Source organism: Haplochromis burtoni, unplaced genomic scaffold, assembly GCF_018398535.1.
Source record: "Haplochromis burtoni strain Fernald_Lab_line unplaced genomic scaffold, NCSU_Asbu1 Contig_79, whole genome shotgun sequence".
Classification (NCBI taxonomy): domain Eukaryota; kingdom Metazoa; phylum Chordata; class Actinopteri; order Cichliformes; family Cichlidae; genus Haplochromis; species Haplochromis burtoni.
In genome coordinates, this window is record NW_024582440.1 from 721997 (window position 1) to 737401 (window position 15405).

The window sequence follows — 15405 nt, forward strand, 5'->3', positions numbered from 1 at the left end:
GGGGGTACCTGTTGTGGTAGGCTCCTGTGATCTGAGAACATACTTCCATGGTCTATACTGACTGTGATTAAAATGGGGTTACATGTCCCACATACATAAATACCATAACCAAAGATTTCCCAGCAGAATGTTACATTGTAACCAAGTGATTAGTGTTATTTACATCACCTGCCTGTCAGTGGTTTTAATGTTACGCTTGATGGTGTGCATAGGTGTATGTTCAGTTTTTGTGTGCTGTCTCATTTTAGTACCATCTACAGGCTGAAGCTTTTTGCCTTCAGCACTCCTGAGGGAGCTGCTATGTTGACACCACCTGAACTGGAAGAAAAAAATTTGATTTCTATTCAGACTCGGACAGAGAATATTGCAGGAGCCACCCTAGCACTTCTCCCAGTGTGGTTCTCCTCCTCTTGCCCCCTCCTCCACCAATTATCCATCTTAATTTCTTCCTCGTCCAATCATCTCATTTTCACGGTGCTGCACCCTCCAATCAGCATTTGTCCTGCAGGCAGTAACACTTATACATATCTGCTGTAATTAGACAATCACTTCCACATGTGGCTCAAACTTCTTCAAACCACTCAATCCCTACCTCACCCTCCCATCCGCCCACTGTCTCCTTTTTCCTCCCTCTGTTTTTCTTATTTCCCTGTCTCACACTCCACTACCCTCTGTGTGCCCCTGTTCACTTTTTCTCTCTCCCTCCTTCTCCTTTCTTTCTGATTGAATTACCATAAGTGCAGGTCTTGGCCAAAATATGCCAGCTTGTTCTGATTAAAACTGTCCTTGTTATACCAGAGACTCTCCAAATGTCTGTGAGCAGTATCTGTGCGTGTTGGTGTATTTGGGGGTTGGGTTCAGAGAGGGAGTAAAAGTGGATTGGGGGGGGGTCGGGTGTAGCAGCATATGCAGCATGAGTAGAAAAGAAAAAATGCAGCCAGACAACATTGCATGGTGAAAGATAAAGAAGTCCAAGAACAAGATGGGGACAGAGTGGAAGGAGATGGAGAGGCCGTGCTGGAAAGTGGGAACGGAGAGGGAATGAGACGGTAATGGTAGTTGACAGAGTTGGGTTCACAACAGGTTCATGATGACATCATGGTTGAATTTTCGGGGAACATTTATATAGGAAAAACTATTGGATGCACATGTACACCCCGCTTTTTTCCCCCTCGTCTTTTTTTCTCTCTTAGCTTATCCGCTAACACAAATTGTTGCAAACAAGATCAAAAATGCACGTTTGCTCGTTCAAAATGAAATTTTGACCATATTATTTGAATATTTCTGTCTCGACTCCGTTCGAACGAGAGAGAGCGCCTTCGTTTCTCGCGTTGTTGTTGAACTTCGTGTCCGCCGAATTGACAGCTGCTACCCAGAATGTCACTCCTTTCACCTTTTCTCCCCCAGCAGCCCTTGCTTTCTCTCCTCCTATGCTCCCTCTTTTTTTTCCTTTCCTTTTTTTCCTTTTTTTTCTTTTTTGCCTGCTAGTCTAGCCAACCCTCACCGCTGGTACAGTATGTTCTTTGTGTGTAGGCATGTTTAGCAGTTTGAGAGACAGAAAAGACATAAAGGAGCCTTGGGATCCGAAATGTGTTTATAGTGTATGTGTGGGTGTGATTATATTTGTGTCAGCTCTTTTACTCGCTTGAAGAAAATTAACAGCAGGGTGTTGTGGCGTATTAAAGGTTCTTTGTGTGTTGTGCGTGCATATTTTCTGCGTGAGCCGTTGCGCCCTTGTTTATTAGTTTGTGGGCACTTGCCAGCGCTGGTGCGAGCGTTGCGCCGTCTTCTGACATTCTCCATACGTGCGTGTGTGTTTGTGTGCCCGGGGAAAGCGAGTGAGCTTGTCATGCGTGCCTGTCATCCTCTGCATGCTTCGCCCTGCGCCACAGTGCTTCACATGACATCAATCTGAGCACAGTGGGATAGTGATCTCATTACCAACAGCCTGTTGCTGATTAAAACCTGTCGTCTGCAACCCCCCCTCCCCTTTCCCTCCTTATCCCTTTCTTTTCTTCTTTCCCCCTCCTTCACCGCTCTCCTCTGCTTCCTTGTCCTTTGCCTCCCCCCCCCTCCTGCTTCTTCCACCCCTCAACTCCAGAGTCGCACCATTCTGTGGTTTCTCCACTGCCTGCTGCCAAAAAGGGCCCCATTTCAAGCTCTGCAAAAAGTTATAAGCTCCCCTCATTTTTCCTTTTCAGTTTTGGCCATTTCTTTGTTCTCTCTTCTCTGCTTTACGTCTTTAGGCCTTCTTTATCACAGGCTGAACTTCCCCAAAACTTTTACCTGCAGGCCTCAGAGGAAACCCTTCTCACATTTCTAATCCCCTTACTCAGTCAGTCTGCTTTAACAGTGCCACTCGCACTGGAACAAAAGTGAAAATGAAAATGTGTCTTTAACCGTCTCCACTGGTGTGAGTACGCATCAGCACGTGGATACATGTGCAAGAAAGGATGCTCTGTGCAAGTGCTTGAAATTCATAAATACACAAATGTGCCTTTCACACTCAGATGTTGTACACTCACCTCGTCTTTGTGCATTTCACTGACACAGAAACACAAAAAGCACTAACCTTTCACCTCTCCTCACTGACACCATTGCTGGGAAGCGTTTCGGGAAACTTGATAGTTAAAGGAGTGAACCTGGAGTTTGGATTTTAACCGTTCCAGGTTGTTTCTTTCTCAAGTAATTTTTTTTTAAAAAGGCACAAAGTATAATAGTTAATACAGTAAATGACTATTTTTAAACGTGTAGATTGTTACCTTTTGGCGTTATAGTCACAAATTCAATAAATACGGTGCTGCAGCTCACTTAGTGGAGAAGGCAGCCTGTATGCATTGATTCCACCCTGGACCGTTTCCCTTGCTGCCTCTCCACTTTCCTGTCTCCTCTTGTTCAACGAATGCCCAAAAAACAAAATAATAATAGTTCCATAAAAATCTGTGTGACACTCTTCTATTGTTTTTTACATTAAGTTCAAAATAAAAGTGTTGGTGTGACCGAGTGGGCAGCAACATGCGAAAAAAAACGTCCTCTATTTGTTCATTAAATCCCAGAAAATCCATTCCAGGTATTTCATTCATTCTACTGTTTAAACACACAAAACATATCTTTACAGATCTCTTTACATATTCCGTTATTCATTTTTCACCGTGGCTTAGGTCTGTTGTTTTCATATCATGTATGAAAAGAGCTCGTGATGTACTGACTAATCCAAAACATGTTTCTTTAGCCGTCCCCGGTTAGGTGGGGAGTCACCGACACACGCACTGTTCATAAAGTTCTGCATGGCGATAGAAGCACTTCATTCTGAACTGAAATATAACTTGTTTAGCATCAAAGTCTTTTCCAGACTTCCAAACGCTTCCAGGAGGAAACGCAGATGAAAGATTAAACACACAAATCAAAACCGACACCCTCTATCTCCATCTAACCACACCTATTTAATGGCAACCGATCAGTGCAGACACACACACAGGTATCAGGTAATTGACCAAACTGAACCTGCTCTGTACTCAAACAAAAAGTCAACTTTTTTCCTCTCACGTTTTACATTAATGTTAATATTTCATAAACCAAAAGTGAGAGTCTGACTACAAATAAATTTAGGTTATTAACTAAATTAAAGTAAAATGGACTGCGATTAGATTTCTTTTCATTGTACTGTTCTTTACTGTTTGTCATTCTCATGTTGGCCTTTATACTGGAAAATATAATCGCCTACAGAGACAGAGTGTGGAGGAACTATTTAATTTTATAGTTATTTATTTTTTATGAAAAAAAGCGTTATGTTAGTCTGATATTATAGATAATAAGTGTAAAAACTTAGGTACACTTATTCAGAGATATTTAGCATGGCACTGAATTACTCGTGTTTAATCAATCTTCTTAAATACTTGGCTGATTAAAATTGGTCAGTCAACCTGAGGGTAAAGCTCCTGTGCTGGAAGTCGACCTGCGCCGCGCTGCTCGCTGTTGCTGTTGTGGACGGGCTTGTAATGGGCCAGCTCACCGCTGAGGCCAGTCAGGCAGACGGTAGCAGACAGTTTTATCTCTGACATGGAGAGGCAGTTAGCTCTGTCCCTCAAGGCCCGTCTGGCCAGGTTTGATCTCATCATGGATCAAATGTATCTCTGTTAAACGTTTCCTTACCCGAAAACGACAGAGCTTATTTGCTTAGGAAAATCCTGTAGGAGGAAAAGACTCCACTTCAACTGAGTTAAAGGTGTGGTAACTGCTAAGAGAATGGCCCTTTGTATTTCTCAAGCTAGGCAAGATGGAAAACAGCTCACAGCATTTGCATTTTTGAGATTTAATGAAAACTGACGTGTATGCCAGGGTTCCCGTGACACTTGGTAAATTTTGCAAATTTTGCATATTTGCACCACTTTAAATGCACAATTGCAATTTTCATTAGTGCGTTGAGGTTTGATTTCCATACTTGTACACAGTTTATCTGTATTATTACTCAATTGCAATCAGTTACATTCTTTTTACTTTAAATGGACATGTTGAATGGAAATCTGAGAATTGGCACTACTAGTATCGCATTTGACGGTTTTAAACTATTGTTCCCATCACCCTGAGTCACAGGGATGCTAGGGTTTATTTCTATCCCATCAGGAACATTTAGTCACAATAACCCACTGAGTAGCCCTCGATTGGCTCGAGGCCCCCGGACTCCCACATTGGCCGGCTGGAGTCCCAAAGTCAAGGCATTGTAAACATGGAGCAAATGCCACAAACTGACACCGATATCCCCAAAGGTGTGCAGCCTTCTGCGGCGTGTGTGTGTTTGTGTATGTCTGTGAGTTAGTCACTGTTTCACAAGGGCGGCTGTACGTACACATACGCGCCGCTCTCTCGCACGTACGTGTGTTGGTTTAGGTCTATCTTTGGATGGCGAGGAAAGGATGAACAAATTTAGAAATTCAAAACAAACGGCCACACAGTTGAAGTCTAACAAAAAGAGTGTTGACTGACAGTATGCGGTAGATGGAGTGAAGGTAAAGAGAGAGACACAGACTTTGAGACAAAGAAAGAGAGGGGTGGGGGTAAGAGGTGGCGGTGGTATTGGTGGGGGTGGTGGGGGTTCAGCAAGTTGAAACCTAAGATTTTTAGACCCTGTTTTCCCTGCCTTCGGGCATTCTGTGGCTGGTAAAAAATGTGCTGTATATTTGAAGTGTTGGATCACGTGACAGAGGCAGGGTTTGTGAATCAAAGTACACAATGATTTCAGGAGGAGAGAGAGCGAGAGAGAGGGTGTATGTTGGTGAAAGAGAAAGAGAGAAAGAGCGAGAGAGACGGGAAAAGGAGAGGTAGGAGGAATGCAACAGGCTGAGCTCAAACGTTGCTGCGAGAGCGACTTCTGACTGACAAACTCAACAACTACACCTCCTCGGCTCATTTCTCCACTGACTTACAAACCACTCTTCTGTGTGGTGTTTCCTTCTCTGACCCCCCTCTCCCCGGTCTGGTAAGTTTGCTTTTCAGTCTTACTTTCCTTATAAGTTAATTCAAGTTGGCGGTTTGCAAGAGAAAGAAGACAGACAGAGGACATGTCAGAGCATGAGTGAGATGTGTTCGTGTTTCTCTTGTCTCTCTCCCTCTTTTTCTCAGTGTGTGTGTGTGTTTCTGGGGCAGCATGAGTGGGGAGATTGAGTTTCCCGAGGACAGCTTTAATTGAGAACAGAGCTTTTGAGAGAAGGAGAAAGAACAACAGAAACAGCTCGGGAAGCGAATGAAAGCTGATCGGCACTTGCGCGTGCTCTCCGTTTCAGATGATGAATACTTCTGTAAATCTTTGTGTCCGTGTGCGTCCGTCCTCATTTCTTTTGCTCTCGGATGAGTGTACAGCTCTGCGGTTAATTCCTGACTTCCCAAACTCTGATTCACGGTTGTTGAAATCACGATCTTGGAAAGGAAATCAGCTGAAATGGATGTTGAAATTCCCCCAGAATTCTCAAGGATGGCACAGTTCCCATACAGCTCATTACATGCTGCATACATCAGATATGGGGGTATTACACAAGCTTCCTAACTATCAGACGCACTTCCAGCAACAGAAGAAGTGGCTTCTACACCCTGCAGGCCCCTACAGCCGACAGCCTGACTGTCAGAGTTGACGGATCATTCCATCAACATCACAAATGGCCGAGGAGGTCTAGACTACCTGAGTGTGTACACACACACAGCCACTCATCCCCTGCTGAAGGTTATATAAACAGGTTCCCATCCACACAATTATATTAGTTGGATGGAAACACTGAAATCAGTTACTCCGGATATCACAAGACAGTCTGGTGTGCGTCTGATCACCACTCCTGCTTTGCATTATCTGTGTGTGTGTGTGTGAGAGAGAGAAAGTGTGCATGTATGTGTGAATAAGCTTAGTGATGGCCACATATTGAAACACAAGCTCTTTTTGTGCACTCTGAATCATTCCAAATAGCATCCTTTGTGCGACATGTGCTATATAAATACAGATGCATTGCTTGATTGATGATCGTGATTAAGATGTTATTTGCATGCTGAGTGCCTCTTCCCAGCTGAGCTGAGCTTTCCTGCATCTGTCTCCTAACACTACACTGAGGGGAGTGCTCGCACCGTGCAATGCGAGGCCTCACCATGAGCTCCTCTAGCAAACTCTCGACAAATCTATTCCAGATTCATTTTCCTTAATGTCGGGAGGAATGTTCATCAGCATGTCCGGAGGAAAAGTGCAGGAGTCTACAAATAGGACATAAACAACTGGGTGTAAAATGATGCATATTGTATTAGAGCGATCACAAGGTGGAGAACGGTTGAGAGACTCACTGAATATGGCTTCTCTTCTCTTCACCTTTCTTTTCATCAGTTGTTCATTTTCTCTCTTGGCAGATCTCTGTAGAGTGCCGGCTATTGAGCGCCGCTAACTCCAGGTTGGCTCTCTTCAGCATTTGAGGTTTAATATTTATGATCCATCTGCAGTTGGTTGGGCCTTGTTTGTTTAATTGTTTTAAAAGCTGCTAGAGACGATATTTGTTTGCTTGCATGTGCATGTGTTTGGGTGTGTTAGATAAAACGCGTTTAACTGCATTGCAATCTCATCATTGTTCTGTACAAGACTGACAGCCCCTCAGGCTGAGAAGGATGTCTGGCTCCTCTCTCTTTCTCTCCTTTATTCCCTCTGTCTCACTGACTTCTTTCTCCTTTATTTCGTCTCCCTTACACAGCTTCCATCTTTTTTTTTTTCTTGTCCATGTCAGCTGAGTTTCATTTTATATGGGTTGCTCTCTTGGTTACTACATATAAATGGAAACTTGGAACTTCCAGAACAAAGAAGCGAGAGCTTGCTACTTGCTTTTGAGAGTGGAGGACACAAATGTTTTCTTGTTCCTCAGAATTACATATTGTCCACAGAGTTATTTAGAGAGATTTTGGTGAGAGTGCACTGGCTGTGGTTCGCTCTAACGTTCCCAATTGGCTTCAGAGATTTGGACGTAACTTGTAACATTCATTGTTGCTTTCGCTGCACTTTTCCCCCCAAACAAGGCTCAATGTGTCTCACTGTGCCTAAAGAGCATCTCAGTGTTTTTAATCATGGCCCAGGGCTGCTCTTCAGCACAGGCTATGGCTTTAAACACTCTTCTAATCCTCTCTGTGGTGGAACAGCGAGAAACAGACTGAGGATGTGTATGTGTGTGTTTGTGTGTTTCACATTTGACTTTAATACTAAGTGAAAAGCTGCCTACTGAACGCCTCAGTAAGGTCTGACCCACGACTGAGCTGATGAGCCTCAAGCAACAGGAGCTGACCCCAGCGCCAACATGGAGAGCCTCAGTAGCCCACAGGGTACCTTCACATAATGACAACATTGTGCCATTTACGAAACATTACTATCACTAGCATCATCCTAATTAGCGCCGCTAACACAGAATTGCCTCCTTGTTATTTCAAGTCATGCCACGTCTTGTCTTTTAAATCTGTTCACCAAAGTGAAGCTAAGAATTACAGTCAATTCACATTTTTTGGCAAGTTCGCATAGTAGCATCACAGGATCAGTGTTTTGTCTGCTGAGATTTATTTTGATTCAATTCGATTCACATGGGCCTAGAGATCAGTTGGCAACCACCTTGCAACCACTGGTGGGCAGGGAAAAACAACCTGCAACTCATTGGTGAAATTAGTTGCAGAGGCATAAGTTGTTGCACTTAAAACCACCTTGCTATTCCTCCTCTTTGTTTTGTTTGCTAACAGTTTGCCATAGTCATCACTATGAACCTGTAAAGAGTGTGATGGAAATGAGAAACCGTGACCGTTTGACCTGTTGCATATGTATTTCTGGGAGTTCCTTTCTCAAGGCATAAATATAGGGAGGTGAATGATTAAATCTAGATTGCAATCAGATTTAGTAACATTTGCAACCTGCAATTTGTTGCTAATTGCACCTGTGTTTAGAAAACAGCGCAACTTTTGTAAATCACCCATAAAACTAGCCGCACCTATGAGCGCTATCTGAGGATTGCAATCGCACACTATGTTTCCCCATTTAGAAAATCTTGCACTCCAGAACTTGTTGATTTCAGCAGTAAAGCACAACTTTTACTTTGAAGCCAAACGTCTTTTCTAAATTTCACCACAACTTGGTTGTTAATCCTATGCAATGCGAGTGTGCAGCCAACCGGATTTGAGTCTTTGGCGAGCAGATTCTGGCCCTTGGGCCTTATGTTTGACACCCCTGCTGTAATAAGATGGATGTGTTGCAAAGATTCGGAAGGATATTTATCAGTAACAATACTTGAAAAATAGCTATGAAATAGTATCTTGATACCTAATATTTACATTCGAGTGTACAGTGTCGACGAAGCGAACGACATAATTGCGTGCATAAATTGAAAATATGTGTTCCCCACAGCCAGATTATAAGATGGCTGTCAGACACTGATGGTTTATGGCAAAGCAGTATTTGTACTCCTCAAAAGACATTTTTATATGTCAGTTTGACATAAAATATAGTACGGTCATTTGTTGGAAAATCTAATTACGCTGTTTATGGGTGATGGTGCCTGTTTTTTCTCCTCTGTAATGGTGTTTGTGTGTCAGTGTATGCATTTCCTACTCGCCCCGTCCAGCATAGCTCATGTCTGACTGACTGCACTCACTAAGCCAGATTAGTTTGTGGTTTATGGTTTACAGCTAATTGTCCCCGCTGAAGTCATGTTTTTCCTTGCATTTGGCTGTTTTTCGGGGGACTTTTCAACCTTTGTGTCCGCTCACACTCAGCAGAGTTTGGGCTCTTTATTTCCTTACCGTCTCCATAGATACATCTGTATCTATGGTTCACTTTCAACAAAACCTTTCTCTGCATTTGTTTCCATTAGAAATTCCTCTCTAGCCTGTAAGCACATTTTTAGTCTGCACGCCAAAAGAAGCTGAATACATAGAATACTGTTTGCTTGATCTTACAGTGACAATGGCGAGTAGATTACAGAAAGAGAGAGGGGGACAGATGCAGATAAGCAAAGCTCAGATCCACAAAAGAACTACACAAGAATAAGCCTGTAGCACTTTACCATTGAATACCTGCCTATTTTCCAGCTGACGCACATCGCCCTGGATTGAACTACACTTGATGCTTTGAAAAAAAGAATGACTAAATGGTTGGGTAGAGTGAGACCATCTTTTGAACTTAATAAAACCAAAACAAAAAAAAAATTGAAGTGAAGAAACGGCCATTTTAAGTTTGAGTGACCTTTTTCTCAGCCCGACAGACCAGAGCGTTTCGTTGGCCTCGATGTCGGAGCGGAGCGCGTTCCAGTAGTCGTAAAAGCGAGGAAAACAGGATTTGCTTTGCTGCTAAGCAAAGTATAGCCATCCATGCATCACTAGCAATGCACCGCGATGCTGTTCACATGTGCTGCCACCATCTTGGATTGTTTAGCCGAGGTCGACGGGGCCGCTTCGACTTTTTGCGTTGGATTTCTGACTTGAAGGGGCGTTTCAGTTAAAAATTCCAGCCAAGGACTCAGAAATTCCAACTTCCAACGTTCATGTGTTTAATATCAGATAAACTATGTTTTGTAAACGCTTGAAACATTGTCACACTTTGCATAATCAATAAACAGAAAACGCTGTTGTGTAATGCATCAAATGTGCCAACACTGAGCGCTTATTCACCACTTGATCAAATACAATAGGGGCCAGTGTTGCCAACTTAGCGACTTTGTCGCTATATTTAGCGAGTTTTCAGACCCCTTAGCGACTTTTTTCCTAAAAAAAAGTCGCTAAAAAAAGACATGAAAGCGCGTATCGCTTTTACTCTCAACAAGCAGCGGGTGCTGTAACGCAGTCAGTTCTTCTTCTACTCTTTTTACTCTTATGCTGTTTTGTGGATCACAAGGTTTAAAACTACTTATAAACACACACACACACAATGTAACTCCACCAGAGTGCCTATTTCGGGTCACTTTTGCCGGTCCAAGCCCAGGTAAAGGAGCAGGGTTGGAATTGTGACATTAAAAAAAACAATAATTGCTAAAAGAAATTTAATTTGTAGTTCTAAATAAACTCTAAATGCATTTAGGACGTTTTTTACTCACTTTGTCTCTTCCACGATGTTATTTCCCTCTCCAACAACATAGGTTACAATTAGATTAGCATGACCAATTATGCAAATGAGGCGATGACGTCATTTAGCGACTTCTAGCGACTTTTAGGACAACCAATAGCGATTTTCCTTACTGAGGAGTTGGCAACACTGATAGGGGCATCGGTGATGTGGAGCAGAGCATTCATTGTGTGCGGCTCCAGTTTGTAGTAGCTGGATCTCCTCCAAGCATGAGCTCTGTGTCACCTCTATGCTCCACCCAGACAGCAACACGCGTTTACATGACCGAGCCTGTTAGTACAAAATCTTAAGATTTACCTTGTAAAACTGGTCATATATTCCTTAATTCAGTAAACTTCCATGTATGCAAAGTTCCCTGAATTTTTCAAACCTCAGACAATATCAAATTCCCCCCCCGGCACAAGAGCTCTGTGATGGTTTTGCCACAGATACAAATGCAGTGTTTACCTCATGTAGTTAAAAGCATGAAGAGCAACGTTCAACAAAACAGTACACAGAGACTGGAAACAACCTCTCTGTGGTCAATCTTTCCACACTGCATCACTGGCACACAAAAAACTGCCTAACCGTATTCCAGATCATCCTTACAAGGAGAAACCCAGCTCAACCTAAATGCGGTGATATTCTAAGAGCAGTAAGGCTTTGAGATTTAAGAATCAAAGGATCAAACTCTAAGCTGTGCTTGGATTCAGAGTGGCTGATGATCCGACCTTAGCTCCTTAACGCCTGGTCTATCATATTGATATATGAGGTTTTTGGGAATTCCATTTTTTAATTCATCATAGAGATACGACATCATTCATCATCAGAGAGAATAAAAATCATCATCTCAGTATAAAAAATAATAATCACAATCTAAATATAAGGGCTCACAAATGTCAGCAGATTCCTGGAGGGAGATAGCTGAAACTACTGAAATGGATGTGAGGGAATGTACGAAGTGGAAAAACCTGAGGGACAATTACGCTCGCCACAAAAAAGAGCCGGGAACCTGGAGGGAAAAAAGTCCCAGCATTTTATTTTTTTCCGTCGCCACATATGAACAGGACCACAGGAACTAATGCACACACAAGCATAAATGTGGGCAACGATGTTTTTTCAGTTTCTTTTCTTTTATGTAATTGGCCTATTTAAAAATCATGTTATAAATGTTACACGTGTGCATGATACACCAAGCTTTCGCACATAGGTTTGTGTGGAGCTTATTTTTCTGGTGTGATGCTGATGTATTGTTTCACAATAGCACACAGCAGAAGTTTTGGATTCTGAGTGATGCTAGTTTTCTTTCTTAGTGTGAGTGCTTTTTCATTTCTGTGGCGCTGTGGCTTTCTGCTGGGACCAGACCTCCAGTCCCTATTGTGGCCAGAGGAGAGGATGTAGTAAATGTTGAGCGAGGATTCAGAGAGGAGTTAGGCTAGAAACATTTTCTGCTACCACTCTTTTCTCAGACACAAAAGTCTTAATTTATCTGTCTGACTGAAAACGTTAAGGCACATTATCTCCGCGCCAACAGAGCTTTTATTGAAGTTGTGACCAAATTGTCAATACGCCAAAGACTGATGATCTGTCACCAGACCAAGGCTATTTCCTGAGGCTGCTACTGCAGTGTTAGCCCGACTCCACCCTGCATAATGTGTTTTTACAGTTTTACAAAACGCCTTGCCACAGAGAAAAAGAAATCATTTGGTAATTTGGCAAAGAAATCATTTTCTTTTAAAGCAATGGTGGAAGCCGAGCTTATTTCCATGCTAAGGTGGATAATTGTAAAAACATGCCCCTTTGTCAGCATGATTCTGTATATTGGCCATTTGTCACCTGTCAAAACAACTTATCAAAACTGTCTGCCTAAATGAACTCTTAAAATAATGACTCTTGGTTTTTTTTGTGGACAAATGGGACTGTTTAGTCAGTGTGTGGACAGCTTTCTGCTGTATCTCTGTGTTCTTATATAGCACCTTTCTGCTCACCTTGAGGACTCAAAGCACTTTATGCAACATGTATCATTGACCCATTCACACACACACACACTCATACATGCTTTCTGTCTAACATGCACGAGTGTGAATGAGCAACTCGAGGTTCAGTATCTTGCTCAAGGATCCAGGAACTGAACCACCAATCTTCCAATTAGTGGATGACCTGCTCTACCTCCTGAGCCACAAAACTGCAGTTATTCAGTTTTTAGATTTGAATACAGCCAATCACTAGTGCTGCTATTAAGCTTTGTTTACTTTGATTTTGTTTCTTTTTTTTCTTCAGGAGACTTTAAAACAGAGGCTAGGCTGGTTAGAAGCGTAGGATAATAGAAAAAGTAGTTTAAAACACAGTGTGGGTGCAGTTTGAACCCACTTGCCTTTTAATTAAATGGTGGCTGTTATATGGGGTTTTGTGGCTTCCAAACCAAAGAAAATATTGCACTTGCCCTTTTGTTCAGGCGTTTTTGCAGGAACACAGATCTCCATAAAACAACCTGGGGGTGGTTTGTAAACTCTTGTTTAATATAAAAATTTTCAAATGCTGCCAACTGAAAAGAGCACAAGTATTGACAGGGTCCCCTTTCACAGATGATTGGAAGTTTTGTTGGCAAAGTCCTCCAACCATTTGTAGTACCATGCCTACTCATGGCTTGCGTAAGTGTTGCATCTGGTTAGTTAATCCTGGGAAAGGGAGACATTAATAGCATGATGCTTACATGGTAGATTTGGTGAGGCCAACTCCTGAAATGCTAGTCTGTGTGTGTGTGCATGCGTTTGTGTGTGTGTGTGTGGTTTCATAACTATAACCTCAAGCCGAATTGGGTTGGAAAAACTCATAAAGTTCAGTAACACTTACACCCAGGATAACTGAATCCAGATGATGCTCCTAATAAGAGCTTAAAACATGCTATTCAGAAAGTTGTTTTTTGACTTTCGTCTGTTTACAGCTGAACAAAAGTGTTGCAACACTGCATCAAAGACAATGATGTGGCTCCAGTACGTGTGGTTTGATGGAAGTTAAGAGAAAACAAGCTAATAACACTGCTGGAAACCCCCATCCTTTTTTTCTTTGCAGCAAGTCTGTTTTTTCATCCTCAAAAATCTGGGAGAAAAAAAAAGAGCATCAGTTTTATGTGTGTGTGTGCGTGCGTACATGTGTGAGTGTGTGTGTGTCAGCACGACCAGGACCAGATGACCCAATTTGACCTGACCCAGCCAGGTCTCATAAAAGCAGCGTTTAGGCCAGGAGGCCTGGAGACACAGCGCCACTTTTGTTGGTCTACTGAAGGTGTATTCCCCCCGGAGGCAGAATGAGGGGGCGGGGGTGTCGCTCATTAGAGAGAAAGAAACCAGTCCTTGGCTTGGGCACTCATTATTTCATAGTTTATTAGTGGAAATAAAGTAGTTTCTTTATTTTTATGTATGTTTTCTGCAACCGCTCTGCCCACTCCTCCCCCCCCCCCATACTGCCGTACCACAGTCTGCTCATTCTGTTATTAATGCCATTTGCAGTATGGCTCTAATTAACAGGACTCTGCTCACTTTTTACACATGGCCTGCCAGATGCTTGAAACTCCCTCATATGCCCCCCCCCCCCCTCTCTTTCCCTCTTTTCCTTTGTTTCCCTCTTTTTTCCATCTTTTTCCTCGGCTTTCGACACTTGATTTTTTCTTCTTCATCCCAATCCTTTTATACATCTGGCTTTCATAGTACTGATTTCACCCTTTGAAATCGATTGGTTAAAGAGTCAACTCGAAGTTGCTGCATCTGCGATAGGATTCTCTGTCCTATATTCACTACTTCATTCTTCAAGGTCAATTGCCGCTTTCAATGGCGCTTCGGCATGTGTGAACATTGTGTGTTTTCCACTGATTACTTGCCCATGAACATGATTAAAGTCAAAGAACATCTGTGCGCACTCGCCGCGGCAGCCTGCGTGTCCGTTCTTGACTGTCTCGCCGTGTCCTGCTTTCAGAGAGACATGCATATGCATAAGTTTTACAAAACGTGGCCATTCCACACCGCGCGTGTAATCCTGCACACTTTGTCCGACCTGTGTTTGACATTCTTTAATCGTCAAACACGAAACGGCTTTGTGAAAAACAGTTGCAGGGACTCTCCCTGACTGGTCCTCACAGTGAAGAAAAAACCACAGCAGAGCCAAGCAGTTACAGAAAATATGTCAATACGGGAAATATGACTTTTAAAACAACACTCACTGCGCTGACTTTGTGGCTTTGTGTGTACGTGTAATGTCTACTGTATGTGTGCGTTTGTGGGAGAAAGTGGACGTAAAAGACTTTTTTCCTCTAGTAATCGCACACTGTAGATTAGTTGAATAGTTGGTCCACCCTATTACTGTCAGTGACAGTGAGAAGCACTTTAGTGGTAACACGAATTAAAATCAGTAGCACTACGCTGTGTTTCCCTTTTTAAAGTTGTCAGATAAATCGTTCAGACCGCCACTTCCCGTGAATCTATAATCAGTAATAACAAAGTTAAACCATATTTTTAATACCTTTCACGTTTCTTTTACAAAAGTATTTAGTACCTCTTTATTCAATACTTTGTAGAGGCCCCTTTGGCAGCGGATGCAACTTTTGAGTGTTTTTGGTTTCTGCAAACTATGCGCACCTAAATTTGGGCAGTTTGTTCCGTTCCTCCTGCCAGATCCTCTGAGGCACCATCAGATTGGTTGGGAAGCATCAGTGAGTGCTTTGGCTGGGCTGCTGCTAAAGGACACTCAAACACTATCAGCCAACCTCTAAGTGACTCCAGGGTTGTTGAGGTTGTGTACTTTGGGTCGAAATTGAACTGAAA

The 15405-nt window shown here is 42.6% G+C and overlaps 1 protein-coding gene across 3 annotated transcripts in view; it reads left to right on the plus strand.

Moving 5' to 3' along the window:
* Positions 1–15405, plus strand: part of LOC102310532 (retinoic acid receptor gamma-A) — a 48187-nt gene that overhangs the window by 3608 nt on the left and 29174 nt on the right. Inside the window, exons 1-2 of one of the 3 annotated variants that reach the window (XM_042222105.1) lie at positions 5155–5476; positions 6880–6920. The exons of 1 other annotated variant lie outside the window; for it this stretch is intronic. The gene's annotated coding sequence lies outside the window, so the exon portion shown is untranslated. Of the gene's footprint in view, positions 1–5154; positions 5477–6879; positions 6921–15405 lie in introns of those variants that run through there. One more of the 3 variants, XM_005924853.2, reaches the window with a different exon arrangement.